This window comes from Passer domesticus, chromosome 28 (genome assembly GCF_036417665.1).
Source record: "Passer domesticus isolate bPasDom1 chromosome 28, bPasDom1.hap1, whole genome shotgun sequence".
Lineage (NCBI taxonomy): Eukaryota > Metazoa > Chordata > Aves > Passeriformes > Passeridae > Passer > Passer domesticus.
The window spans coordinates 827,024-853,345 of record NC_087501.1 but is presented as its reverse complement, the minus strand read 5'-3'; the positions used below and the strand labels follow the sequence as shown (position 1 = coordinate 853,345).

Here is a 26,322-nt window from a genome sequence, read left to right as displayed (position 1 = left end):
GGACCCTAAAGTTTGTTTTTGATGCAGGCAGGGACACCTTCCACTGTCCCAGGGTGCTCCAGCCTGGCCTTGGGCACATCCAGGGCAGCCACAGCTCCCCCAGGAATTCCATCCCAGCCCCTCCCTACCTCACAGCCAGGAATTCCTTTCAATATCCCATCTAAATCTCCGCTTTTCCAGTGGGAAGGCATTCCCCGTGTCCTGTCCCTCCATCCTGTGTCAATCCCAGCCAGTGCTCTCAAATATCCCACAGAATAAGTGCTCATGAAGCTCTTACAAAGACCCTCACGCATAAAACCCCATTTGCTTTCACAATTCCAATTTCATTTTTGGGAAATCTGCATATTTCCAGGAGGCACAATCCCCAGAAAAGTCCACCAGCCACTTCTCCATGGAGACAGACCTGCTAAAATAAAGTTTCCACACAAAATTTCGAGCCACTGTGGGGTGGGAGGCTGGGAATGTCCCATCCCTGTCTTCCTCAGGCAAGGATGATGGAGCTGAACACATTTCATGAGAAAAGTGCCTGCCCAAAGTCAGCTGGGCTCTGGTTGGTGCTGAATTAATGGAATTTAGGACAAAAAGGATTAATTATCTCTCCTGGTGTGACACAGCTAAAGAAATTCAGTCTCCAAATTCTTAGAAACCCAGCCAAAACTGCAATGGGCTTTTCATGGCTGCCTTGTGTTGATGTCAAATGTCTTCCTTCCACCCCTGGACATTTCTTTGTGTCAATTAAAATCACAACCCATGGAACATCCTGGGTGGGAAGGGACCCACAGGGATCCCCCAAATTCCCACCTTTTCCTTGAGGGAGTTGTCCAAACATTCCCAGGGCAGGTTTGGTTCTGAATGAGGGGAAAGGCAGAAGCTGCAGCATCTCCTGACAGAAATCTGTTCAATTTACAGCTCAGTTTTATGCACCTTAAACATTCTCACACTTCCAGCAAGCCAGGGACAAGCTGGAATATCTGGAATGAACCTCCAGCCCTCCTGAATTTCCCCAGCATATGCAGGGAAGCAGCTGCCAATCTCAGTGTACGTCTGATGAGGCAGCTCTGGAAAAATAGAGAGGAACTATTTTCTAACAAGAGCCTCCAATGAGTCAATCTGAGCTCCAGTTTCCACATTCTGTCACTAAATATTGGTTACACAAGAGGAATTTGGGCCCAGTTTCTCCGGCGCTGATTGCGATTTGCTCAATTAAATAACGCGAGGCTGATTTGTCTTTAATTTGTGTGTTTTGAAGTCCAGCACCGGGTTGGACTCGCTGATCCTTGCGCGTCCCTCAGGACAATCTCCGGTTCTGTGAGCTCTTTGAAGTGATAATGTTAATTTTTCATACTTGTTGCAGGAGCTGGAGGGTGTTTGAAGCCCAGCCCTCCCTTTTCCCCCTCACTTCAGTGGAATCAAGGAGGTTTTGCCATGGAAAACACAGTGGATGGCGACCGACAGGACATTGTTTGGGATTAGGGACAAACTCCACAATCCTGACCATCTTTTGGCCTGCAGACCACACAGGCACCGTGGGTGCTCATCTACACCACTGTGCAATCCCAAACACTGGCAGGAATGATGGTTTTCCCCAGAAAACAGACCCCTGTGCCCTCTGAGCTGCCACAACTCAGGGAAAGCTGGGGCTTTGTTGCCTCAGCTGGATCCCACAGAGCTGGGGCTTCCCCCACGGGGGAAACTGAGGCACTCCTGGAACATCCTGGACATTTCCCTTCCCAAACTCCAACCCCTGCTTTGCTGAGCCAAGACCAAACTGGAGCTGCGAGCTGGAAATAGAATGGAAAAAGGGAAATGGGACAAATTCCATGAGTTTAGGGACCCCAGCTCTGCTGCAAAGGGAAATCCAGGGAATGAAGGAATGATGCAGAGATTCTCGGAGAATCCTTTGAGTGGGGAGGACCTTAAAGCTCATCCCAGGCTCACCACCCTCCCAGCCAGGAATTCCTTCCCAATCTCCCACCCATCCCTGCCCTCTGGCAGTGGGAACCCATTCCCTGAGTCCTGCCCCTCCATCCCTTGTCCCAAACCTCTCCCGGAACCCCTTTAGGCCCTGGAAGATCTCTCTAGAACCTTCTTTTCTCCAGGCTGGGCTCTCCCAAATATTCCCTATTTACCTACCCGCCGCACACCCGGATTTAAACAGCTCCTGTTCTTTATCCACAATAAACCCAAGGGTTTTACAAAGAACTTCACTGGAACTGCTCCTTTGGGATGTTTTGGGGGGTTTTTGGTCGTATCCCAACCTCTGGCATTCGTTAGGATGCAGATCCTCCAGGGATTGGGTTTTTGTGGACGTTCTCAGCCCTGTGATGCCAGACTCTGCACGTGGAGTGCTCTGTCTCCAGGGAGAGAAGCAGCTCATTTTTATTTCTCTTTCAAGCCTCGTTTAGGTTTGGGATTCTGTCTCTTACCTCAGTCCCGAATTTCAACAGCTCTGGATAACAAAGCTTGAGACTGGCAGTCCAAACGGAACCAAAATCCAGGTAAATCACATTTAATGTAATGAATCTGCCCATCAAGTGCCAGCCAGAATTGCCATTTGTTCCCTGTAATAATGTAAATATACATATAAAAATCAATACTAAAATATAACATTATAAAATATAAATAATAAATATAAAATAAATAAAAATATTAAAATATCAATATAAAAAAGGTTGGATACGAGAGGTGGAGGAATTAATTTTTCCATGTGCAGGATGTGTTGGTGGAATAGGTTGGCCCAAACTTCCCCCACGGAATTGATCCCATCATCCTCTAATGAGAACCATAATTCCAGCAGTGCCTTCTTGACACCATCTCGACAATGTAATTAACCTGGGAGATGCTGGGGCAGGGAAAGCAGAACAAGAACCTCTGTAATTATTGGCAACAAAATCTAAAAAATGCTACAGAATAACAAAAATCTTCATCTTTTGCCTCCCAGGTTCATAATTGTAACTGTAATTGTAATAATTGCAATTGCACCTTTGAAACCACTGCTCCAAGTCCTGTTGCTGTCCCAAATTTGAGACCTTTTTAGAAGAATCTTGTTCTGGATCTTGCTTTTCATACCCAGAATGCCAGGCAGCCTCATCCCTGGATTTTTACTATGCCCAGTTCTGTTACACGGCTGTTTGGAGAATCAAAAAACTTGGATTATTAAGGAAAAAGTGAATTTAGTAAGCGATTCCCAGTGAGCAGGAAATTCTATCACTCGTAACTGATGGATTTCATGGAAATATATCCCTAAAGTTGGGGTAGGACTTGACTCCCCATTTTTGGCAGCTGAAATATGCAGCTTTTAATTACCCTGATTTAAAGCAGAGAATGATTCCTGCATTTTATATTTATTATTATTGCTCTTTATCTCCTCTCAGCATTATTTTTATTATATTATTATTATAACAGTTATTTTAATAGATCTCATTTTATAGAACAGTTATGTAGAATAATAGCTATATTTATACAGAATAATATGTATTTATATAGAATAATATGTATTATATATATTTAAAATATATTTTTATTATGTATATCAAATATATATATATATAAAAATAGTTATATATTTATTTTTATAGATCTTCCTCAGCCAACTCTGGGGTCGAATAAACACCAATTAATGCTCTCCAGACATGGGGCATTTGTCCCAGAATGTCCCAGATGAAGGTCCCAAAAATACCTTTTTTCACCTCTTTTCCCCTTCTATAGACCCCAAAACTTTCACATTGTTTGAATTCCACTGATGTGGATCATTGTTTCCCAGTTCTTAGGAGGAGAAGGGCAGTGTCTTGGATGCCACAAGGGCAGTGAGAAAATCACTCCCGGCGTGTCCTGTTCCCCCCAGAATTTCAAATTCCTCATCCAGTCTTTGCTGCTTACTGCATCTAAAATAGGATTTTTGGGAATCATGGGGTCCTGGGATGGTTTGGGTTGGGAGGGACCTCAAAGCCCACCCAGTGCCACCCCTGGCATGGCAGGGACACCTCCCACTGTCCCAGGCTGCTCCAACCTGGCCTTGGGCACTGCCAGGGGCAGCCACAATGAGGAGGAGGAGGAGAAGAAGGAAGGAGGATGGATGAGTGGATTTTTAGGAATTATTTCTGGAGGAAACGAGCTCCTGGGAGAGGGTTGGGAAGGGTAAGGACTGGGAGACACAACAGCAAAGCAGCACCAAGCTCTGGAGATCTTTTAAAACCAGGACTTTTAAAAGTGGTTTCCTTCCCTTGGCATCCACAGCCCAGAGCTGGAGCTGGGCTGTTCATCACGAGCAGGGCTTTAATTCCATGATGCCAGAATTAAATCAATGCTCCTCTGCTGATGCCATTCGCTCAAGGAGGAGCTGAATCAGCAAGGAGAGCGTGGATGAGATGAGGAATGTGAAAATTGCCTTCTCCAAGCACCAAACAATGTGAAACCCCCCAGCCAAAGAGAGGATAAGGCAGGAAAAGCTCATCCTGGGCTGTGCTGGCTCCATTCTAGGCAGAGCACCTGAGTTTTCAGTTAATAAAGGGCAGGAGATAACTGCTCCTATTACAAATAATTGCCAGGAAAAAGAATGAATCAGGCTAAGAAAATACAGGGCCCATAAAAGCTCTCGTTAACATTCTTTCTCCGTGCCTATCATCAATTTTATACAGGGTTAAATATATTTTCTGGTGACTACCACGGCAAGGCTGAGGATTAAAGAGGATAATGTACAATGTGATTTATGAAGTTTTAATGGAAAATCCCCATGGGTTGTGTATAAATCTTATTTATAGCTTTAAAAGTATGTAATATACTTATTGTATATTTAAAAAACTGTGGGAGTGCAGTCCCTGTCATAGTTAATCCATTAAAAAAAGCAACTCCTGAGGGGCTCCTGGGGATAAAGTGTTGGATATTTCAGAGGCTCTCCATGAGTTCAGCAGGAAATGTCCAACACGATTTGGGTACTGGGGGGGAAAAGGGGAATCACAGAACCCAGGCTGGCTGGGTTAGGAGTGAGCTGGGACCAGCTGGATCCAGGGGATGTGTGGAGGAATTAACCTGATGCCTGGGCTGGGTGATCCCTGCCTGACCTCAGACCAAGCTTCAGCTTCAGGTTTGGGTGACAGGAGCCACCACGGGGCTCTGAATGTCACCAGGCCAGTGAGGGACGTTCCCCTGGGTCACCTTCAGGGCACCCACAGAGCCCAGCAGCTCTGTCTGGGGAGGAGAACAAGATCTTGGCCACCTGTCCTTGTGCACTTGCTTCCTCTTATCCTTCTAAAACCACAATTTTTTCCCCCCTAAATATTACGGAATCCATTTTCCATCAGTTCAGGGTAGAACCTGATGGACTGTGTGCTTTAGACATAGAGGAAAAACCCCAGTTTTATCTCCTTTTTTTTTTGTCTCTACAAAAAACCTTTTTTTGTACCTTTTTTTTTTGTTTCTGAAGAAAACCTTCATTGCCACCTTCCAGCAACTCCTGTGGGAACTGCAACATGAACCACCAATGCAGAAAAGCCACTAAAAGGATGAGCCAACACATTTTCTGCTTTGGGCCACCCAGGTTTGTTTTTTTCCACGGGGAATGTTCAGCCTTTGGGCACCAACCCCAAATATTCCCATAGCTCCTAAGGAAGAAGCGAGATTATCTCTTGCAAGATTAAAATCAGGCTTTATAAAAGATCCTGATATGCTGTGGGAGGCTGTGGTGGGTTATTTTTAATATAGGGAAAAATTCCCAGGCTCTGGCCAGGGAAACAAAATCCCTGATCTCATCTGAGTCAGGTACAGGGGACTGAAGAAGGGCGGGCTGAAAGTTAATTTTGCTCTTCTTTTTTGTTGTTCTCCTTGCAGTTTCTTAGAAGGCTGCTGATAGATGGGAATTCCTAGACGAGACAATCACAGCCGATGATTCATTCCCAAAGTGCCAAAATGAGCCAGCACAGGGCTTGGATGAGAACACTGCACAAAATCTGATTTTTTTTAAAGGATATTTCGAAAGAAACAATGATTTCTTCTCTCCTAACACACTCAGATTTTTTTCTAATTATATCCTGTGGCTCGACATCTTTGCTCTTAATAACAAAATGAGGAGTTCAGAGGTATTTCAGCCTATCCAGGGAATCAGGGACAAGCAAGGGCTGGATGTGCTCACCTCTTCCCCGTGCCAGGCAGGATCACCCAGGGAACAGGGAATATTGCTGTTCTCACACTTCACACCCAGCCAAGGGCTGATTTTTTGTTCCAACAAAGCAACACAGGGACAGAGAAGAGGATTCACTGCTGTGGGAATGAGGCAGCAAAGAGCACCCTCTGAAAAGCGGATTTTTGGTGAAATCCATAATTTCCATGGAACTGGAATAAATCTGGTCCTCATGGAGCAGAGGCAGGGCAGGAAGAACCCCCCAGGAGTGACATCCCCCTCTGGAACCAGCCTACAGGAGTGAGGAGATAAAGGCAGTGAGAACATCTCAAATCCCAGAGGAACCTGAGCCTTCCCAGCCTTCGGATCTGCATTTTATCACTGAGTGTTATCACTGAGTGTTATCACTGAGTGTTATCACTGAGTGCTATCACTGCTCCTACCCTTCATCACCTGTGTTTCCCAGGGCAGGACGGGGTGGTAAAGTTTTCCCAGGTAACTGCAAAAGAGAAGCTGGAAAACAGCCCGAGATCCATTCAGAATTCAGCCCGTCCCATCCCAAAGCCGTCTCTTCCTGTTATCACAGTAATCCTTGGGGGCATCTCCAGTCCTGTGGAATTTAATAGGAGTAAATCCCAATAGGATTTCGTAGGAAGTGCATTAAATTCTGTATTTGCGATAGAAAATGATAACCTTTCTATTTGTGATAGAAAATTATTCCCTTTCTATCGGGTTTGCTCCACAGAACAAACCTCCACAAGGAAATGTGAGGGGAAAAAACCCTGCCAAGCTCTCACCAATTACTGCAGCAGGAAGAATTCCATTTTAGGAATTTTTTTAATAAATAATAAGCATTCTGTGCATTTAATATTTTGCTTGTTTTCCAGGAGCCATTTATTTCCCAACAATGTCCTGGCTGTCAACAGGATGCAGAAGAATTCTCATTAGCTGTGATGAGGGAGGGCTTAGAGAAGGTCAAATCATGGGCCATGACAATGCAATTATGTTCCCTGCTAGAAAGGTCACTTTTCCTCATCAGACTAATTACCTTGACAGGATTACATTTATTGTATGGATTTTAAGGCAAAAACTTCGGCAGTGCCTTGACCTGTTTAATTTCAACACTGTTTTTGGCCTTGTCTTCCCAAAAAATCCTTCTTGGGGCAGGGAAACAGCAAAGATGTTCTCCCAGGAGAAAAAAACCCCCAAAAAACAACAACCAAAAATGAAACAACAATCAACAGCCAGGGAGAACTGTAATTAAAAGTTAAGGAAAAAGTGATTTTGCCGTTCCAAGGACTGATTCTAGTAGGTTTTGTTTTTGTCTCAAAGGAGACTTTGTGAGGCAAGAAGGCAACAGCAGGAGGATGTGGAGCTGCTGGACAGAGGTCATGGAGATGCTCCAAGGGCTGGAGAACCTCTGGAGCCGGACTGGGAGAGCTGGGATGGTCCAGCCTGGAGAAGGGAAGGCTCCAGGGAGAGCTCAGAGCCCTTCCAGGGCCTGCAGGGGCTCCAGGAGAGCTGGAGAGGGACTGGGGACAAGGGATGGAAGGACAAGACACAGGGAATGGCTTCAAACTGGGAAAGGGGAGATTTAGATGGAATTTTGGGAAGGAATTCCTGGCTGGGAGGGTGGAGAGGGGCTGGGATGGAATTCCCAGAGCAGCTGTGGCTGGCCCTGGATCCCTGGCAGTGCCCAAGGACAGGCTGGAGCCCCCTGGGACATGGGAGGTGTCCCTGCCATGGCAGGGGTGGCACTGGGTGGGATTTAAGGTCCCTTTCAACCCAAACCATCCCAGGATTCTGAGACTTTCAGCCAGCCCAGAGCCACAGGTGCCTTTGTGAATCTGGATCCTTTAACTTTCTGTAAGCAGGGGAGGCTGCAAGGAAGAAAAATAAAGATTAAACAAAGAGAAATACAACTTTTATCAGGGAGTGATCAATTTATCCCAGGCTGTCTGGGACACATTGGACACGTTCTCAGTGCAGCAAACACACCTAGCACTTGCTCCTCATTCCTGCAACTGCTTTTCCCTTTCCACAATGTCTCAAACAGTCAGAAATTGCTTTTGGTGCTGTACAGAGCGAGCTGTGCTGTGTCTTTGCTGTGGACACTCCATGGAGTCCCCAAAACAAAGCCCATGAAGAGTCTCAGTTCTCTGTGCTTCTCTCCCCGCCCTTCCTTAGCAGCAGGATAAGCATAAAAAAAGACTAAAAAAATTAAAAGTCTCTGATTCCTCGCTGCAGCCAGGACTATATTCATGGCTCTGCAGTGGTCCATGGCCCAATTTCGAGGTTTAAGAAGTGCAAAGGGTCACGCTGGAAGAGAAAGAGGCAAATTCAGACACCTCTCCCACCTCCAGGCCCTTTAACTTTCCCAGCTCAAGGAATTTGCTCTGCTTGTGGGCGAATTAATTAAAGAGATGGCAGGTGTGAAAGAAGAGGGAGAAAAGAAGCTCCTCTCCCAAATAGTCTTCCCTGTCACGGTGCTTAAACATATTTATGGCACCCGTGACACACAGCAAGTTTGCCTGAATCACCCTGAAATCTCCCCAAAGTCCAGGCCCTGCGTTGAGCCCTCTGAAAACAGAGGCTCAGTCTTTGCTGCTCCTTCTTGTTTGCATTTCAGGGTCACTGAAACATTTTAATTTTAGTGTCTTTCTGAACAATTTTCACTTTAGGGTCACTCTGAACCTGTTTTTATTCTGCTTTTTCACCCTAAAATCTCCCCTGGGCCCAGCCCAGGCCTGTCCCTGCCACCCGCAGCCAGAGTGACAAACCCCTGGTTTTGTGGGATGGACATGGGTTTGTTCCATGATTTTAGAGACTGTTTAGGTTGGAAAAGAATAATTAGGTTGAGAAAGAATATTTAGGTTGGAAAAGACCTCCAAGGCCATGGAGCCCAGCCATTAACCCAGCTGGGTCACGGCAGACAAGGCACTGTACATAACCTGGCAATTATTACATTAATAGCACTTTGTCAAGGGGTTCAAGGCCACAAATGAAATGAAAATGTTATTAAAGCAGCGTGGACCCACCTCTTTGAGGCACTAAACCTTTTCTCTCTGAATGGGAAGTTGATTTACCCCTAAAAACCTCCAAAAATTCCCTTCTGAAGAACAGACAGGCCTACACACAGGGGAAGGCTGCAGAAAAATTTGGTTTTATAAAGTACAAGCAGCCCCCATGTACAGAGAGAGCACAAAACCACTCCTCCTCCTCCCAAAGCTCCCTCCATGCCAGGAATTCGGGATCAATCACACGGAGAAGCCCTGGGGTTGATGGTTCCATGCTCCTGGAAAGGGCAGTGGGTTGTTTACAGCCTCCCTGGCACCACACCACAAGAGCAAGAGGAAAAATAGGTGAGGGCAGGGCTCCAATAAATAATCAGAACTCAACTCCTGGCCTGCTTTATCCCATCCATCACGGGAAAGGAGAACCCACGCTCATTTCCCACGGAAAAAATATGATGGAGGTGAGCTCCCTCTCATCCCAGTGTAACCCAGTCACCATCCCATAAATATGTCAGGTCTCAGATTGCTTTTAAAGTAATCTTTAGAGCAGGTTCCCATCCTGATTTATGGCGGGGAGAAAATGCTGGGCAGGTACAGCCCCCAGAGCCAAAGGGAGGAGGAGGAGGAGGGGGTGATGGTGCTCCTGATTTTTCAGACCTGGGTTGGGAATGGGAAGATAGGTAAGGACAAGAGGAGCAGCTCATTGAGGAGGGAGAGACAATTAGGAGCAAAGTGTCATTAAAAAAGTCACTTCTCTGTGAGGCACTGAAATGGCCAAATTAAAACCACAAATTAAAAAATGAAACTCAGCCCAAGGAAAATGGAACAACCTGGAAATGTGGCTATAGGGGCACAGGGAGAAATTCTGAGGAGTGATTTTACAAAATCCATTGGGAATTTGTAGTCCGTACCTTTTAAAATCTTAGAGCTGAAGACTTTTGGACACTTGAACCTTCTGGAATCCTAAGGGATGGAGGATGGGAATTCCAAAAGCTAAAACCTCTTTCTAGAAGCAAATGTGTGAAATGCATCCAGTGGGAGCGGAGACCCTCTGAAGAAAAGCTGCACATCAGGGCAACACAGCCAGGTTTGGTTTTTAAATGAGTTCTAAAAATCAAATCAATTTAAAAGGAGAAAAAAAAAAAGAAAATTGGTATCAGGTGCTGCTTCCACACACAGGCCCCACAAATACCCAGAAATTTCTTTCATTCCAGCACCGTTTTCCTTGAATTTCTGTAACTATTATTGCAGTGATGAACCATTTAATCATCCCAGAGCAAACCCTCCCCATAAACAGAGGTATTTTTAGGAGGGAAGAAAATAGATCTGAGTTCTCATTCCCCATTTCCATTTCCGAGGCTCCACCAATTTACATTTAACACCAACTATAAAAGACACCCAAGGAATACAAGAGCTGTTTAGTCATTGGTTTAAGTCTGGATTCCTTCTTTTATTTTCTTTTTTAAATTATTTTTTTAATCTCAAACTTCTGCTTTAATTAGCAGCAAATGTAGGACACTTAGGGCCTGAAATGAGGAGACCTTCATGCTTATTTCACTGGAGCAGCGTGGCCCTCAAGTATTAATTAAATCTTAAATTGCTTTCTGGGGCAGAAGGGCTGCTCTGGTTTTTCTGGTCACAGGAGCATTATTGAAAACAGGGTCTGTGCCATGCCCAGAGACATTCCTGGATCCGTGTGAGCTCCAGAAAAGTGTGAATACAAAGTCAAACCTCAATTTTCCCCTGAAAATGCGCCGTCCACGCTCCAAATTTATAAATGTTGGAGGGATTGAAGCCGCCAGAGAGCAGCCAGTGAGGACGAGGCAGGAGCTCAGAGTGACCCCAAAGTCTGGTTTGTTCAATTATTTGATCCCAGGGAAAAGAGGTGGGGACAGGGAAGGCAAAGGATGAGGGTGATAATGGATAATGAGGCTGGATTTCCTTTACACCAAGATCTTCCTGCATGCTCAGCCTTAAAATAGGTTTAAAATAGGCAGAAATAGGCTTAAAATAGGAAAAAAAAAAAGCTCCAATAATGAATTTTAGCACAGGGTGTTCCCTCAAATCAGGGGTGGCACTGGGTGGGATTTAAAGTCACCCCCAACCCAGACCACTCCCTGGATAGATTTAAAATTCCCAAGCTCTCAGAAGATTTTGGGGCCCACAGGAGCTCAGAGCCTGGTTCAGAAAGGCTCGAGAGGGGCAGGGTTTAGGGAGGTGACTTATTCCACCTGACAGAGCCTTTCATCATCTTTATTTACCAGGATGGAATTCCAGAGCTCATCCCAGTCACCTTCCCAGGGCTGCTGAGAGGAAAACCTGCCTGGGGAAAATGCATTTGTGAGGCTGAACTAAACCCAGGGTAAGGATTTCACTGGTTCCACGCTGCTCCAAATTAAAGAAAAAAAAAAAAAAGGTAAGAAAAAAAGATGGATTGTCCTGGGAAGAGCTTGGAAAACTTCCAAAGCAGCACAGGGCAAACACAAAGTTCACTGATTTGTGCAGGAGCTGCCACTTTAATGTTTCAAGTTGATTAGGAGCAAAAAATTAACATTTCATGAAAGCCTCTGACAGGAGACAGGAGCCTTTCATTAAACACAAAGTGTGTAATTAGTGATAATAATGATACCTGGGGGCTCTTTGTGCACAGTTCATTCCGTGGGAGATGGAACAGGGAAACACCATTTGCCCCCATTGTTGGGAGCTGAAAGCGCTAAAATTCCCAATTTCTTTTCCTAATCAGGACTAAACTCCACTTTTTAAAAACTTTAAACATTCACAACGATGAGAAAAATAATCCCAGTGCAACTCACTAGCAGTTTAGGTCTGAGCTTTGTATATTTTATACCCTTAAGGGGCAGAAGGGTCAGAAGGTTTTTCTTTAACTGATTCTGTAATAATTTTAACACTTATTAGGATGCTCTGGAAGGAGCAGAAAGGCTTTGGTGTTGCAGTTTGTTTGGGGTCTCCAGGGAGTCTCTGGGGGTCCCCAAGCCCCCACACGGCTTCTGGGGGTGTTGGGAACCTGGACATTCCTCTGGCTGCCCTGGGGGATTTGAGACCCTGGCAAGGGGCTTAGAGACCTTGGCATGGAGTCAAAACCACCTGTGCCTTTGATTTTAGTCCGTGGAAACAATTTGTGTGAATATTCACAAGCCACAAGAGTTTGAGCAGGATGATAGTTCATTCGGCACAGGGTGAAAAAGCAGAATTTTGGGGTTTTGAATGGGGGTTCAGGAGGCAAGATGGAGGAATCTGGGCGTGTCCTGTCCTTCTTCTCCTTGTTCTTGTCCTCCATCTCCTGCTGAGGTGGTGGCACTTCTGGATTGGTTCAGATCAGAGACAGACTGTCTGACATAGGTGATGGATATTGGAAAATGATTATAAATAAAGTACAGGTAGTTTTTAATATAAAATGTTAGCACCACCACAAGGGCAGGCACTGTGCCACAACCTGACCTGCTGGACAGATCTCAGCAGGTCAGAGAGAGAATGTAATAGATAAGGAAAAATAAACAACCTGGAAAGCAGAACCAAATCTTGACTTCTTCTGTTGGGGGGCTGGGGAAAAAGAGACTTTTTAATACCTCAGGGGTCATCCCCACACAGAAACCTGAGATGAGGGTGCTAATTAGATGAGGGTTTGTTGGGGTCCCAGCCCCGGGAGCAGCACTGTTTTTTCTTTTTACAACTTCTGCACACGCTTGTTTATTTATTAATGTATTAGTAGATCATGTTAATATTTATTATAATGTAATAAAAAACTTTCAGTATTCGTCATTCAGGTATTTTGCAGGTCAGCTCCCAAATTTTTACATTTTTTGGTCCAATACATGCAAAGAATTTACACAGAAACCCTGAAAATGGAAGAATGATCTTCATTTATCTCATTAAACACCAACTGAGGCAGAGCAAGCACCAACCTGTATTTTGGGACTGTCTTTTCCAGTAATCAAATTCCCAATGATTTACTGCAGGCACAGAGACAATTCCCAGCTATTGACTTCAATCCTGCAGGATTTAAACCTAATTAAAAGTACCTGAGATTGTCAACCTCGAGCTCGGTTTTTTATTTCTCTTAAATGTCAGAAACAGCCAAATGAAGCCAAATAAGGACCAAAATCAGCTGTGTGAGTTTGGAATTTCAATAATTTCCATTTCCCACTTTTCCTGGGGTATATTAGGCACACGTTTAATGGTTAAAGTGAATTTTTTTTCGGCCACATGTATCAAAAGGCAGCATGGGATTGGATTGGATTCAGAGTGTTGCAAAGCTGACACCTGGAGAGGGATGGTGGAGGGTTCAGCCCTCGAAAATTCCAGGAAAGCGGCAGCAAATGGGAACTGACGGGATGCTCCTTTGACCAGGCAGCTGGAGCTCCCATGGAATGTGGGATTTGGGCCCCTCTCAGATCCACCCTGGGTTGTACCGAGTGACAACACCAATCAGCTGCCTCCCAGCCGAGCTGCTCGGGGTTATTTTCCTCTATTTTGACACCCCCAGACTCCACGGAATCCATGGGAAGACAAGGCCGGAGTCACGTGCCTGGGCAGGGATGCCAACCTGTCACTCTGCCTCCTCCAGAAATTCTCCTCCTGCTGATGCAACAAAGGGAAGTGGGTTGGAGCCAGGAGAATTTTCCACTGGCAGCTCCCAGATTCCGGGTGTTTTATCCCAGGGAGCAGGGAAGTGACAGCTCCATGCAATGTTGCATCAGCAAAGCCTGAAATGCTGTTTTCTTTTTTATTAAACATTGTGGAATCAGCCCTCCCGCTCAGCTGAGTGGGAGAAAAACATTGCCAAGGTTTCAGGGAATGAAGAAAAATTTAGGATTTTCAATTCCTGCTAAGGAAGGAAATTTTGGAAATGACATTTTTCTGTTCTCAATCCAACAGACAAAATGCCTACAAAGGCATAAATATGGGAATTTAAAAACAACAGTTTTGAAAATCCCTTAAAAACAACCCACCATCAACAGGGATGAGCACAGGGGATCTGGGATTTCACACCCAGCGCAGGGATTTGTTTTGGAATCAGCACAGTTCCCATCCCTAATTCCTTTCAGATTTGATGCATGAACCCCAATAACTCCAACCCCATAAAAACCATTCCAGAGGCCAACAGCGAGCCTGGAAAGGAGGAAAGGATGGGTCACAGCATCAGAAGTGCTGTTGTGGCAGAGTACATCCTCAAAGGGGTAATTTTGCTGATGAAAAGTCAATTTTGGAGATGAAGAACTGAAATCTGGCAAACAGAGCCCAGCTCTGTCATGGAATCATGGAATTGGGTGGGAAAGGACCTTAAAGATAATTTAATTCCACGCTTTGGATGCCTCCCCTATCCCAGGGTGTTCCAAGCCCCATCCAGCCTGGCCATGGGCACTTCCAGGGATGGGGCAGCCACAGTGTCAGGACACCCTGAGCTCCAATTCTATTTTTCCTGATTATTTCCCTCTTCCCTCCCTTCTTCCCCTCACCAGGGTTGTATCCATGATGCCCAGAGCAGGTTGTCCTCCCTTACCCAACTCCCCTCCACCACTTTGTCAGGTCCTTGGTTGTTGTCAGAGAGCTCCTGCCCCTTATTTCCAGCACATTCCCCCAACCCTTCCCCCCAGATCCAATTAAAGCTCCTCCACGGGGTTTTTTTATGGCTCTCAGCTCTCTGTTTTGGAGATTTTCACAAACAATTTATTTTTCACGGCATCTCCAAGAGATAAAAGACAAAACGTCCAGATGACAAAGAGCAAATGGAGAGAAGGAGACTTTTAATGGTCTGGGGAGACCACTAAGCTGAGGTGTTTAATTTCCAGTGTCCTGGAATGCGATGCAGGCAGTAACAAACTCCCAGATCTGGGTTTTCCATCACTTCCCAGCTCTTTGGGGCTGGAATATGCAAACCAAGAGCGTTTTTCCTGCAGTGCTTGGGAGGGTTTGAATGGAACTGAATCCGCCAGGAGAGAAATCTCTGCAGCATCACTCATCCCCCTTGCAGAACATTTCCTTCCAGGCACAGCAACGCCCTCCAGCAATTTATTTCAGTCAGGACGGGCATTGCTGGGAGATGAAATTTATCCCCATAAAGAGATCCAAGACTGGTCCTCTGAGCAATTTAGCTCCTGTTTGGAGGCTCTAAATGGCACCTGGAGCACGTGCTGACAGTGCAGACAGTAATTCCACCTCGTGGGCTCTGCTGTGCTGTTTTCCATTCAGTGTGATCACGTTTCCTGTTGTGTTTCCAGAAAAAAAACGAGGATTCTCTTCAACAGTTGCTAATTTTAGGGGGTAAATAAACAATCACCTGAGGAATCGTTTGTGCTCCCAGGGGGTTTAATTAGGGAAGGCCAGGATGTGTCTGCAAAGGCAGGGGCACTGCAGCTGAAAGGAGGGAACGCACTAAAATTGATCAGCAGCAGGAACTCCCTCCATGAAATCTAAAGAGGCAGGAGAAAGGCAGCAGCCATTGCTCAGTGGCTTTAATTACCCCCATAATTAGCAAATCTGGTTAAGGAAATAACAATTCCTGCTCTCTCAGGGTGGCTGGCCCAGAACGATCCCTTGGATTTTTGTCGTTATCAGTGGATTGTTGTGCTCGAGGCTGAAGGTTGGAGGGGACACTCAGACTGCACGAGGTGGGTCATTGCCAATGTCCTATCACTGCCACAGTCACCCAAGGGTCCCCAAATTCCAGATCTCTCTGAGCAGGCTCAAACCCCTGCACAGGGCAGGTATAAACTCATAATAGAGGATATTTATGGAATTATGGAATGGTTTGAGTTGGAAGTACCTTAAATCCCATCCAATCCCACCCCTGCCATGGCTGGGACATCTTCCACTGTCCCAGGCTGCTCCAGCCTGGCCTTGGGCACTGCCAGGGATCCCAGCTGCTCTGGGAATTCCATCCCAGCCCCTCCCCACTCTCAAACCAGGAATTCCTTCCCAAAATCCCATCTAAACCTGCCCATGGAATCCTGGATTGATTTGGGTTGGAGGAGACCCCAAAGCTCATCGGGTCCCACCATGGGTCCCACACCTCCCAGCATCCCAGGCTGCTCCAACCTGACCTTGGACATTTCCAGGGATCCAGGGGCAGCCCCAGCTCCTCTGGGAATCCCTCACTCCTTCCCATTATCCCCTGGGGCTGGCAGGGATGGTCTCAGAGCTCTTTTCCCACCTGAATTATTCATGATTCACAGCCATTTCTTTGCTTGTTGATTTGTTTGGGACAAAAACCGAACAAGCTCTGCTGCAATGAGTGAAATAAAACCAGGCTCACTGCAGGCTGATTTAATGCACTGCTGAAATATTCCATCAAATCTTCAGCCTCTTGGGCCCCCCAGCAGCACCAGCACAGCAGAGTTTTCCTCCCCAGGCTGTTCCCAGCCTCCTTCCTGACCCTCTTGTGCTGAAATTCAGCCGAGAAAGCAGCAAAGGTGGGGCAGGAGGAAGGAGAAAAGCCACATTTCTGCCTGACGTGTCACCTCTAGGGGTGTTGGCACCGCTCTGAGCTGGGATCAGGGCTAAACCCCACTCTCAGCCTCACTAGGGAGGCTCTGGGGTTTCATCTGTGCTGCCAGGACAGATCCTTATCACCCATCCCTGCAGAGGTGCTTTATCCTCCTGCTCCCTCATCCACACAAACCTCACCTGGGCACAGCTGAGCTCCCAAACCCAGCAGCTCATGAAGCTCAGGAGAAGCTAAAACACTTTGTTTTTTGCCACAAGAATCAGTCTGAAGGCTCAGGGCCTGCTGTCAGAGGAGAGCAGATGCTCCGAGGGCTTCACTGAGCCCCCTCTCCGCCCACCAGGACCTGCCACCACATCCCAACCCTCTGCACTTCCTGCAGCCTCTGCCACTCCTTTAGCCAAGCTGCTCTCGAGTGTGGGGGGAGCTCAGTTCTGCTGTTTTTCTTTTATTTCTCCTCCCCGTGTCCTTCCAATTCTTTCCCTCTCCCCCCCGCCACCTCCACCTGCTCCCACCGCTTTCCTCTTTCAGCAGCTCGGCTGATAAACACAAATGTTTGTTCCGAGTTCACCAGCCAAAAGCTCTTAATCATTGGTGGCGGGGGTGGCATGGAGGGAGGGTAACACTCGGGGGAGTTTTGGGGCTGAATTGTGGAGTTTTGGAGGGAAATTTTTGAGTTTCCAGCTTGGGAGAGGCGTCTCTGCCCCTTTTCCTCCACTGGCATGAGGGGTGTTGTGTCCTCCCCTCTGGGGCCCTTTGAACTTCCCAGCCTCACTGCATCACTTTCAGGGAATTCCTTGGGATTCAAGTCTCCTAAAGCCACCAAATCTTCTGGTGATAAACACAAATGTTTATTCCAAGTTCACCAGGAAAAGCTCTTAATCATTTATGGGGGAGGTGGGATGGAGGCGGATGGAGGGAGGGGAAGACTGGGGGGACATCTGGGGGAAAATTGTTGAGTTTTGGAGGCAAAATGTTGAGTTTTGGAGGCAAATTGTGGAGTTTTGGATGCAAATTGTTGAGTTTCCAGCTTGGGAGGGGCATCTCTGCCCCTTTTCCTCCTCCTCAGCCATTGGCACGAGGGGTGTTGGGTCCTCCCCTCTGGGCCCTTTGAACTTCCCAGCCTCACTGCATCACTTTCAGGGAATCCCCTGGGATTGGAAGCCTTCTGAAGTCACCACATTTCAAAGCCAGGCCCAGCACTGGCCCCTTGGTGGCACGTGGTGGCTTTGATCCCCACGGATTGTGGCGAGCACTCAGGAACCGACAACAACCCACGTGCGTTTTTATTTTCATTAATTAAAACCCAATTTCCAAACAAGCAGGGGCACGAGCAAATATCAAAGCCCACAGTGAAGAGCCCAAGTGCTCTCGAGGGAGGCAGCTCAATCTGAAGTGTCCTTTAGGTAGAGCCCGATGGCTTTGATAGCTGCCCATATTTGATCAAATAAAGCTATTGATCCTTACCATGAAAGTTCAATCCAGGCTATCAGTGCTGCAAGAGCAGCACAATAAAACCTCGCTCCTTTTGATCTCTGCTGAAGCATTTCATCTTGACATTTGTTAAATGTATCAGTAGATTGCTTCCAATGAGAATAGGGCTTTAAAAGCTTACTGGAAAAGCAAAGCTCCCATAAAAAATTTAACTTTTACATTTGTTAACTTTTCCATTTGTTGCTTTTCATTAAGTGCACGGCCCAGCCAGGTATTATTATTATTATCAATTCCATTTTAAGCAAGATGGGGAGACCGAAATGGATTTCTAAATATAAACCCTTGGCTCCATTCTCACAAGTGGTTTTGAGGAGGGTTTATCTGCTGCTGCACCTTTGCAGTCAATCACTCCTGGGGGCACCTCCTGACCCCAATCCAGCAGCAGAACATCCCCGAGCAGCACAGAAAGCACAGGGCAGGGTTAGAATGCAAATAAAGAGGGGAGAGGGGAATGGAAGGAACATTTTCCATCATCTGATATTCTGTAATCTCCGGGACAGGTTGTTGTCACAGTGACACCTCTGCAAAGACAAAGAAAGGAGCAAAATATCCCATTTTACTGCTGCTAGTCAGGGGTAATTGGGTTAAAGTGAGGAAATGTGTGCCAGGCCAGGCTGGACAGGAATAAACTGGCCTAGCCCTCACAGGTTTGTTGATTTGCATTCTTTAGGCACTGACACCTAACCTGGGGCTGCTGAGAGGACCGAGGTGCCAGAACTCTCTTTTTGTTTGATTTTTTTGGGCAAACCAAAGTGCTGTGTCCAGCATTTTGGCCTCTGCTGCTCTGTAAGAGAGAAAAAGAAGATGGGGAAGAAATCATGGGAGTGAGAACTGAAAAGAAGAGGAGATGGGATGGGAAAACAAGACAACAAAAATGCACATTCTCTTGAGAAATCAATAGGATTGACTCGATTTTTCCCTTCAACAGTTCCACATTACAGCTGGAGAATTCACTCTGCCTGAGCTGCCCCACACACAAACCTGGTGTGGTGATAAACAGGAACTTTTGTTGTGGAAAACAACACCCCAGGTGACCTCTAAGGCTCCTGTTACACTCACCCTGCACCCCTTCCCTGAGCAGACTCACCTCTGGAAGTAAATGGCTCAGAATTACTCCCAGGGCTGTGTGGATACACCTGTGGGATTTCAAATATCATTTCAAGGCCTTGGAGAAACAGTGGAAGCTGCAGGAAAGCAACCTTGAACTCCCGATGTTCCCACACCATTAGGAAATTTTCTGAGAAGATTGATAAAAAAAAAAAAACTTCGCGAGTAACTTCTGCTCAAAGGTTTTCTTTGCTGCCTTTATGGTCAGCAAAGGAGCCCTGCTGAACAGAGATCAGGCTGAAGGACTCAAACAGGAGCACTCAGGGGAGCGGGAAGAGAAAAAGCCAAAAAAAAAAAGATCTTTTCCCTTCCCTTGAAGCTAAGTTTGTAACGGTGCTGGAGAGAACAATCAAGAAATTCCTTTGGAGATGAGAGGGCAGGGGACTGGGGGAGAAAGAGGCCAGTGTGCTTCTTGAAGGGCTCCTTTTCTTTCCTTTTCCCTTCAGGAATATCGGAATCAAAGGAACCATTGTTGGGTTGGCTTCAGTGCTGGGAACTGCACTGAAATTTGCTACTGCCCAAACCACGGCCTGCAGAGAGTCTGGAGCTCCTGAGGCAGCAGTGGAAGAATTCTGCAGTTAATGAGGCTGATTAGAAAGGAGACTCCTGTAAAACCTGGCATTAAACCGGATGAGATTGCTGAACATTCCCAAAGCATTCCGGACCCAGCTCCAGCTCATTCCCTGGGATGGTTTCCTGTGCTTTTGAAGGCACAGCGCTGGCAATGAGCACAGCAGAGCTGTGCGCCTGGCAATCCTCTCTGGATCCTCCCTAAAATGGGAGAATTCCTATCAAAAACAGTATCTGGGTATGAGGGGGCCTTTCCCAGGGCACACCTGGTACCAAAAGGAACCAAAAAAGGGGGCAGGAACCAAAAAAGGGGGAATTCAGAGGCGGCCACACCTGGCACCAGCCACAGCATCTTCAAAGGTTCAAACTGCAGGGTGGGATGGGATATTGGGAAGGAGTTTCTCCCTGGGAGGGTGGGAGGGAATTCCCAGAGCAGCTGTGGCTGCCCCTGAATCCCTGGCAGTGCCCAAGGCCAGGCTGGAGCCACCAGGGACAGTGGAAGGTGTCCCTGCCATGGCAGGGGTGGCACTGGGTGGGATTTAGGAAGCTTCCTCATCCTTTGGGACACCCTGGAGTTTCCTCATCCTTTGGGACACCTTGGAACTTCTCCTCCTTTGGGACACCCTGGGCAATCCTTATCCTTTATAAGCACTGAATGCAAAGGGAATTAATTTACCTCTTGATTTTCCAGGGTTGAGTTTGGGGCACAGAGCTCTGATGCAGCAAAACAAGCGATAAACAAATGTGGATGCAGAACATCTTTGTAAGAGAACCCTGAGTTTCTGCTTTCCAGGGATATTAAGGATTCTCTTCTCCTGTCAAAATGATTCTCCTGCAGTTGCACACATTAACAGGTTCAGAGATTATTTCATTAATGATTTCAGGGACTATTTAATTAATGATTTCTGTAGGATTCGTGGCCTCACAGTGAGCTCTGGACTGCAGAAATCTGCAGGCAGGGTTGTTATTTCAGATAACCCGGGCTGAGCAAGGGGAGTTCAGCAGCTCCATCCACTGCAGGACCAAAATCTGGCAGTGGGAGGAACAAATTGAATTTACCCCAAAACCAATCTGAGGGGCAAAAAAACCCTGCCTAAAGCAGAGGGTTATTATTAAATAGAGGAGAAAATGTGGTGCTTTGAAGCAGCTGAATGATTTCTCTTGGAGCTAAGGATCAGTCCTGAGAGCTGGGAAAATCAGCCACTGTCAGTCCAGTTCTGACAGGAACTCCTTATGCATTGACAGATTGATAAATTAATGATTGACAGAGTGATAAATTAATGATTGACATAGGGAGGGAAAAAAAAATCTCTAAATGGAACAATCATCAGGGTTTTTAAAAGCAAAGCCAGGCTGGACTCTGAGGTGGCTGCACAGAATGGAAATCAGCCCGTGCTGAGCTCCACGCCACTGGGACAACGCCACTTCCCGCTTCAAAATTCCATTGCTCCGAGATTCCCAAGTCCTCTGCTCTTGTGGGATGGTTCTGGGGAGGAAAAGCCTCCCTGGAGGCAGAACAGCAGCCAGGGGAAGCTGGCAGAGCTGTCCCTGTCCTGGGTGGATGGGAGATGTTCCACGCCTGGAAAAGCCTCTGGACAACACAGTGTGCCCTCTGCATTCTGGAAAATTCCACATTCCACAGCTGGAAAAATGGGAATAAAACACTGCAAATATCTGCTGGGAAACAGCCACAGACAGTGCAAGGGGCAGGGAGAATGCAGAAGAGGATGATTGTTATGGGACACCCAAGTCCCAGCCCAAAAAGGGTTGGGGATCCTCAGTTGTGTCCCCAAGTTCAACCCCAACTCTGCTGCTTGAAGGATTCGTGTCTTGGCTTCATCCTCCAAATTAAGTGGAAAAATATTCAAAAGAATACTTGCTACCCTCCCCAAAAAAAAATTCAAATGTCATAAAACCACCCAAAGAAACCTTCAAAACTTGAGAATTAGACAGGAAAAAGAAAAGTCTGAGATTATTTAGGGGAGAACAGAGAGAATTCTATAAATACCTTGGAGAAAAATTTCCAAACTCTGTTTCTGTAGCAGCGCAGCCTTAAAAAGAACATTGTCTTACACTTTAAATTCTTCATGACTTAAGTGACTGCGTTCCCAAACTTTTCTCTTGCTTTTCAGCACAGCAGCAAAAGGAAAAAAAGGAAAAAAAAAAGATTCCTTGGTTACTGGGAGAAGCTGTGGCTGCCCTTGGATCCCTGGGAGTGCTCAAGGCCAGGCTGGAGCCATTTGGGACAGTGGGAGCTGTCCCTGCCATGGCAGGGGTGGCATTGAGTGGGATTTAAGGTTCCTCCAACCCAAACCACTCCATGATTCCATAATTCCATGAATTTTCAGGCACGTAAAAATGGTCCTGTAAGGTCCTGAGTCCTCCTGCACATCAGAGTCCAAAAAGTTTCAGTGTTCAAAGCATCTTGAGATCTGACAGTAATAAAAAGGGATAAAAGCTCATTTAAGCCTTGACCCTTCACGTTTGGAACAGAAGCCTTGAAAATTCCATTCATGGATGTCAGACCAATAATAACGGGACATTTGATTTGGATTTCAATGATATTTGTGCATCCCTTTTCAGTCCTGTGATAATCTTCCCAGTCCAGTCCAGCAAAGCTCCCAAAAGCATGATCAGCTTTAAAGAATTCTCCAGAATTAAATTCCCCAGCCAGAATTCCTGCAGGAAGGGAAGACTTGGATGGCTTGGGGGCTCAAAAACACAACTTCATGTATTCAGCTGATTTGTAAACGAAACAGCTCTTGAGGAACACCCCTTAGACAAGAAGGAATTCCTGGAGCTGGTCAAATCCCGGAAATACTCCCAATATTCCTGACTTCAAGGCCTTTCCTTTTTCCATATGAGTCCAACCTCACAGCAATGAATTTTTGAAACTCTCAAACCTCTCTTGCAGTGATGGCTGGAGTTGTGAAATATGGAGAAAATTAGCGCAAAGTTACAAGGAAAAAAAAAAAAAATCAAAGTTCCAATAAATGCTGAGTAACTTTTAATATTTGCAGTAATAAGGGTTTGGTGCAGTAATTTATAATTTTTGTACAAGGAACAGCCAAGATTAATGTTGGGAGTTATTATATGCAATAATTAGAGGCTTTTTTAGGAGCTGCCTGGCTGGAGGGCCGCTGCCTGTTTGTACAAAAGATAATTATGGGACAAATTGAATTTTCCCATTCCCCCCGTTTGGCAGCTGCTGCTGATAAACACATCCCTCATTTCCAAGTGCTTGGTCCTTACTCCTGTCTTTGAAGTGTCATTTGAAGTGTCACCATCCTCATCAAAACCTGAATTTTCCTTCAGTGCTGGAGCAGAGCTGAATTTATCAAGGTACTTGCACAGCTCGTTAATGTTACTTTAGTCAGTTAATTAATTTATTCCGGGTGTTTTAGCCTGAAAATCCACTCTGCTCCTTCCCTGACACCAGGCAGGGGACTCTAGCATTGATGTCCAAGAATTCCTTGAGCTTCTGGATGTGGCTGCCCAGCTCTCAGGTGGAGGGAGGGGAAGTAGAACCACCCCCAGCACCTCCCAGCCTGGGCATCCTGGACGTGACACAGCTTTGTCCCCATCCCATCCAAGCTTGGCTGTCCTGAAGCTGCAGAACACCTTTGATCCCATCAATTTTGTCTGTTTTGGGTAGATTTTAAAGCAATAATGAATTTTTTTTTTCATTTACAATGTTTGGGTTCAGTTCCCTGAGCAGTTTTGGCATGAGCCAAGGAGCTTTTTTTCCCAGTTTAGCCCACTTCCGGGGGCTTGAAGTGGGGTCTGAAATCAGGAGTTACTGGTGGATCACAGCTGTAAACCCACAGGGCTGGAGGAGAGCGGAGCCCAAAGAGGTGAACTTCCTTCCAAGGGCAGGGATCATGCCTGGGGAAGTGGGGCAGTGTGGGCTGGGGTCTGTTCCCATTTTTTGGCTTCCAAAAAATGGGGAGGGATCACAGCAGGGCAGAGCTGCACCAGCCTCCCCCTCTGCAGGTTGGACATTTCTTCTGGAACTCATTTTAAATGAGACATTCAAAACTGCTCTAAATTCATCCTTCAGGTTAAGAAATCTGTAATTTTCTGCTCGTTCCCAGAAAGATAAAGAGCATTAAAGCAGCTGCAGAGTAGAAAAACTCAAGAACAAAACCGGTCTCGATATCAAACCCCTCATTTCGGTATAATGGACCATATAATTAATCCATGAAGGAGACGACAAAGTCCCCAATCCCAGGGAGAGGTGGCCGTGCCTTTGTTGGTTTGGTAACCAACTCAGCTGTTTCATTTAATACCCGCAGTTAATGAGGGGTCTCTGCTCCTAACGAGCCGAATGTTGGCGATTCCTGCACGGAGTGGAAGCACCTCAGAAGGGCTGGTGGCAACCAGAGGCAGCAATTATTGAAATGAAGAGGTCACTAAGACGTTGGGAGCTGATGCGAGTTCAAACCAGGAATCATTACCCGGAAGTGAGTTTTACTTGGAGATTTATTTACTGAGGAGACAAAATTAATCTGGAACTCACTGTGGGGAAAGAATTGGACTGTGCGGGGAAAATCCCTTCCTGGGAAATGCTTGGTGGGAAACAGGATCCCATTCCTGGAAGGGTCCAAGGCCAGCTTGGACAGGGCTTGGAGCACCCTGGGACAGGGGGAGGTGTCCCTGCCGTGGCAGAGGTGACACTGGATGGGTTTTGAGGTCCTTCCAGCTGAAATTGTTCCAGGATTCCATGATTCCATGATTCCGTGATTCCACGATACCACGATTCTACAATTCCTTGATTCCACGATTCCATGATTCCATGATTCCACGATTCCAGGATTCCACAATTCCAGGATTCCATGCTTCCACGCTTCCATGGTTCCATGAAGGGAAACATCAGGGAACACCTCAGCACAGGTCCTGGCACGTTTCTTTTCCTCAGCCCATGAGAAGCCTTTGACAGAATCAACCCACCCCAATCCACGACCTGGCATTGTTCAAATCTCGTCGAGCATCCCCAATTAAAAGCCCTTTCTGTAACACCAATTTGCATAATTACACTGGATATTCCGGGGCCTAATTCTCCTTTCCCTTGGAGTGTGTCTACACCACCTGAAAGCACCAAGATTTACCCCATTTTTACACCTGAACAGCTTTTTATTTTCTTTTATTGCCGCCCTCTCCTCCTCTCTGAGCTGGGGGCAGCTGCTGCTCTCAGAGATGCAGCAGAAAGGATAATTTTGACCAATATTTATAAAAAATTAAACCAGCAAACTGTGCAGCAGAGATGTAAACCTAAACAGAGGCTGTGGACAGCTGTCCCTGTGCTGTGTTGTTATTTAGGATGTTCTAAAACATCATTAGTTTAATTGCATATATATTTAAATGGAGTGTTCCAATGGTTGTTCTGAATGCGCAGCTTGTTGGAGAAAATGAACACAATCTATTTCCTTCAAAAGCCTTTGGAATGAGTAAATCAACATCATTTACAAATTATATTACAGCACTCCTAAAAATTTCTGTCATTGAATCCACAAGTGCTGCGGGGAGCAGTTTGGTTGCAAATGTTTTGGGGAAAGAGCTGGTTTAGGACTTTGGGAGTTGAGTAAATGCTGGAATTCTCACGTCAGCCAGAGCCTGTGGCCTTCCCTGCTTCCCAGCTCATTATTTATGGGAGTTTTGTGGGCTGACACTTTAAATAATGCTCTGCTTTTTGAAGGGAAGAATAATACAGGAAAAAATATCTGTTAAGCACAAGCCTCCCATAAAAGTGGATTTGTCAGAGGTGCCATTTTTTAAGTATATTGGGAATAACCTGGAATGAAAGAACCTCAGGTGTGGGGGGAGGTCCTTGACTTTCAAAAATACCTGGAACAGAAAGTTCCTTTTTGCCTCTGCTAAGGACAAGCTTGCCTTTGATTCCACACATTCTCAAGAAAACAGGAAAAACCTCCTCAGCCCCCAAATCCTCCCATTATTTGGAGGCACCTGAAGAGAAAATTCACCCGAATGCACAAAATATGAAAATTAAAAAATTCCTTCCTGCATTTTTATTAGTGTTCCTTGGAAAACAAGGGCAGAGAACAGGGGGTGGGCGATGGGCAGGAACACTTCAGTGCTTTATTTTCTGCCCGTTTGTGGGATGAAATGAAACTTCCAGGGAGAAAACTTCCAGTGAAAAGACTGCTTAAAAACCCACACATTTATCAATTGTGACAAACTGAATAAAATGTTCCCATCCAGCTGATGCAGCCACGAGTCATTCCTGGTATATTTTTTTGGAAGAGAGGAACAGGAGCAGCTCAGTTTGCACAACCACTGGCCTCACCTGGATCATCAGGTGATGCTTTTTGGCTTCAGAACAGGAACTGTCACTTTTGGACAACTGGACAATTTTGGAATTGGCACTTTTGGACGCTGAGGGCAGAGCAGGTTCTTGCTCACAGGTGTAGTGGAGCCCATCAGAAATCAGAACAAAATAATGGAATTGCTTGGATTGAAAAAGACTTTCAGGATCATCTCCCTGATGCCTTGGGAAAGCTGACCTAGAACAGAGACTAGAGAGAGATCAAGAATTAAGGACT

At 46.1% G+C, this 26,322-nt stretch overlaps 1 long non-coding RNA gene across 1 annotated transcript; it reads right to left on the bottom strand.

Annotated features, from left to right (window-relative positions):
• Positions 1-204: 204 nt before the first annotated feature.
• Positions 205-19,812, bottom strand: LOC135287205 (uncharacterized). The gene is made up of 3 exons (XR_010351031.1): positions 19,173-19,812; positions 10,041-10,236; positions 205-2,561 (listed from the first exon to the last, which is right to left on the bottom strand). It is a non-coding gene; the product is annotated as an uncharacterized LOC135287205 (long non-coding RNA).
• Positions 19,813-26,322: the final 6,510 nt, after the last annotated feature.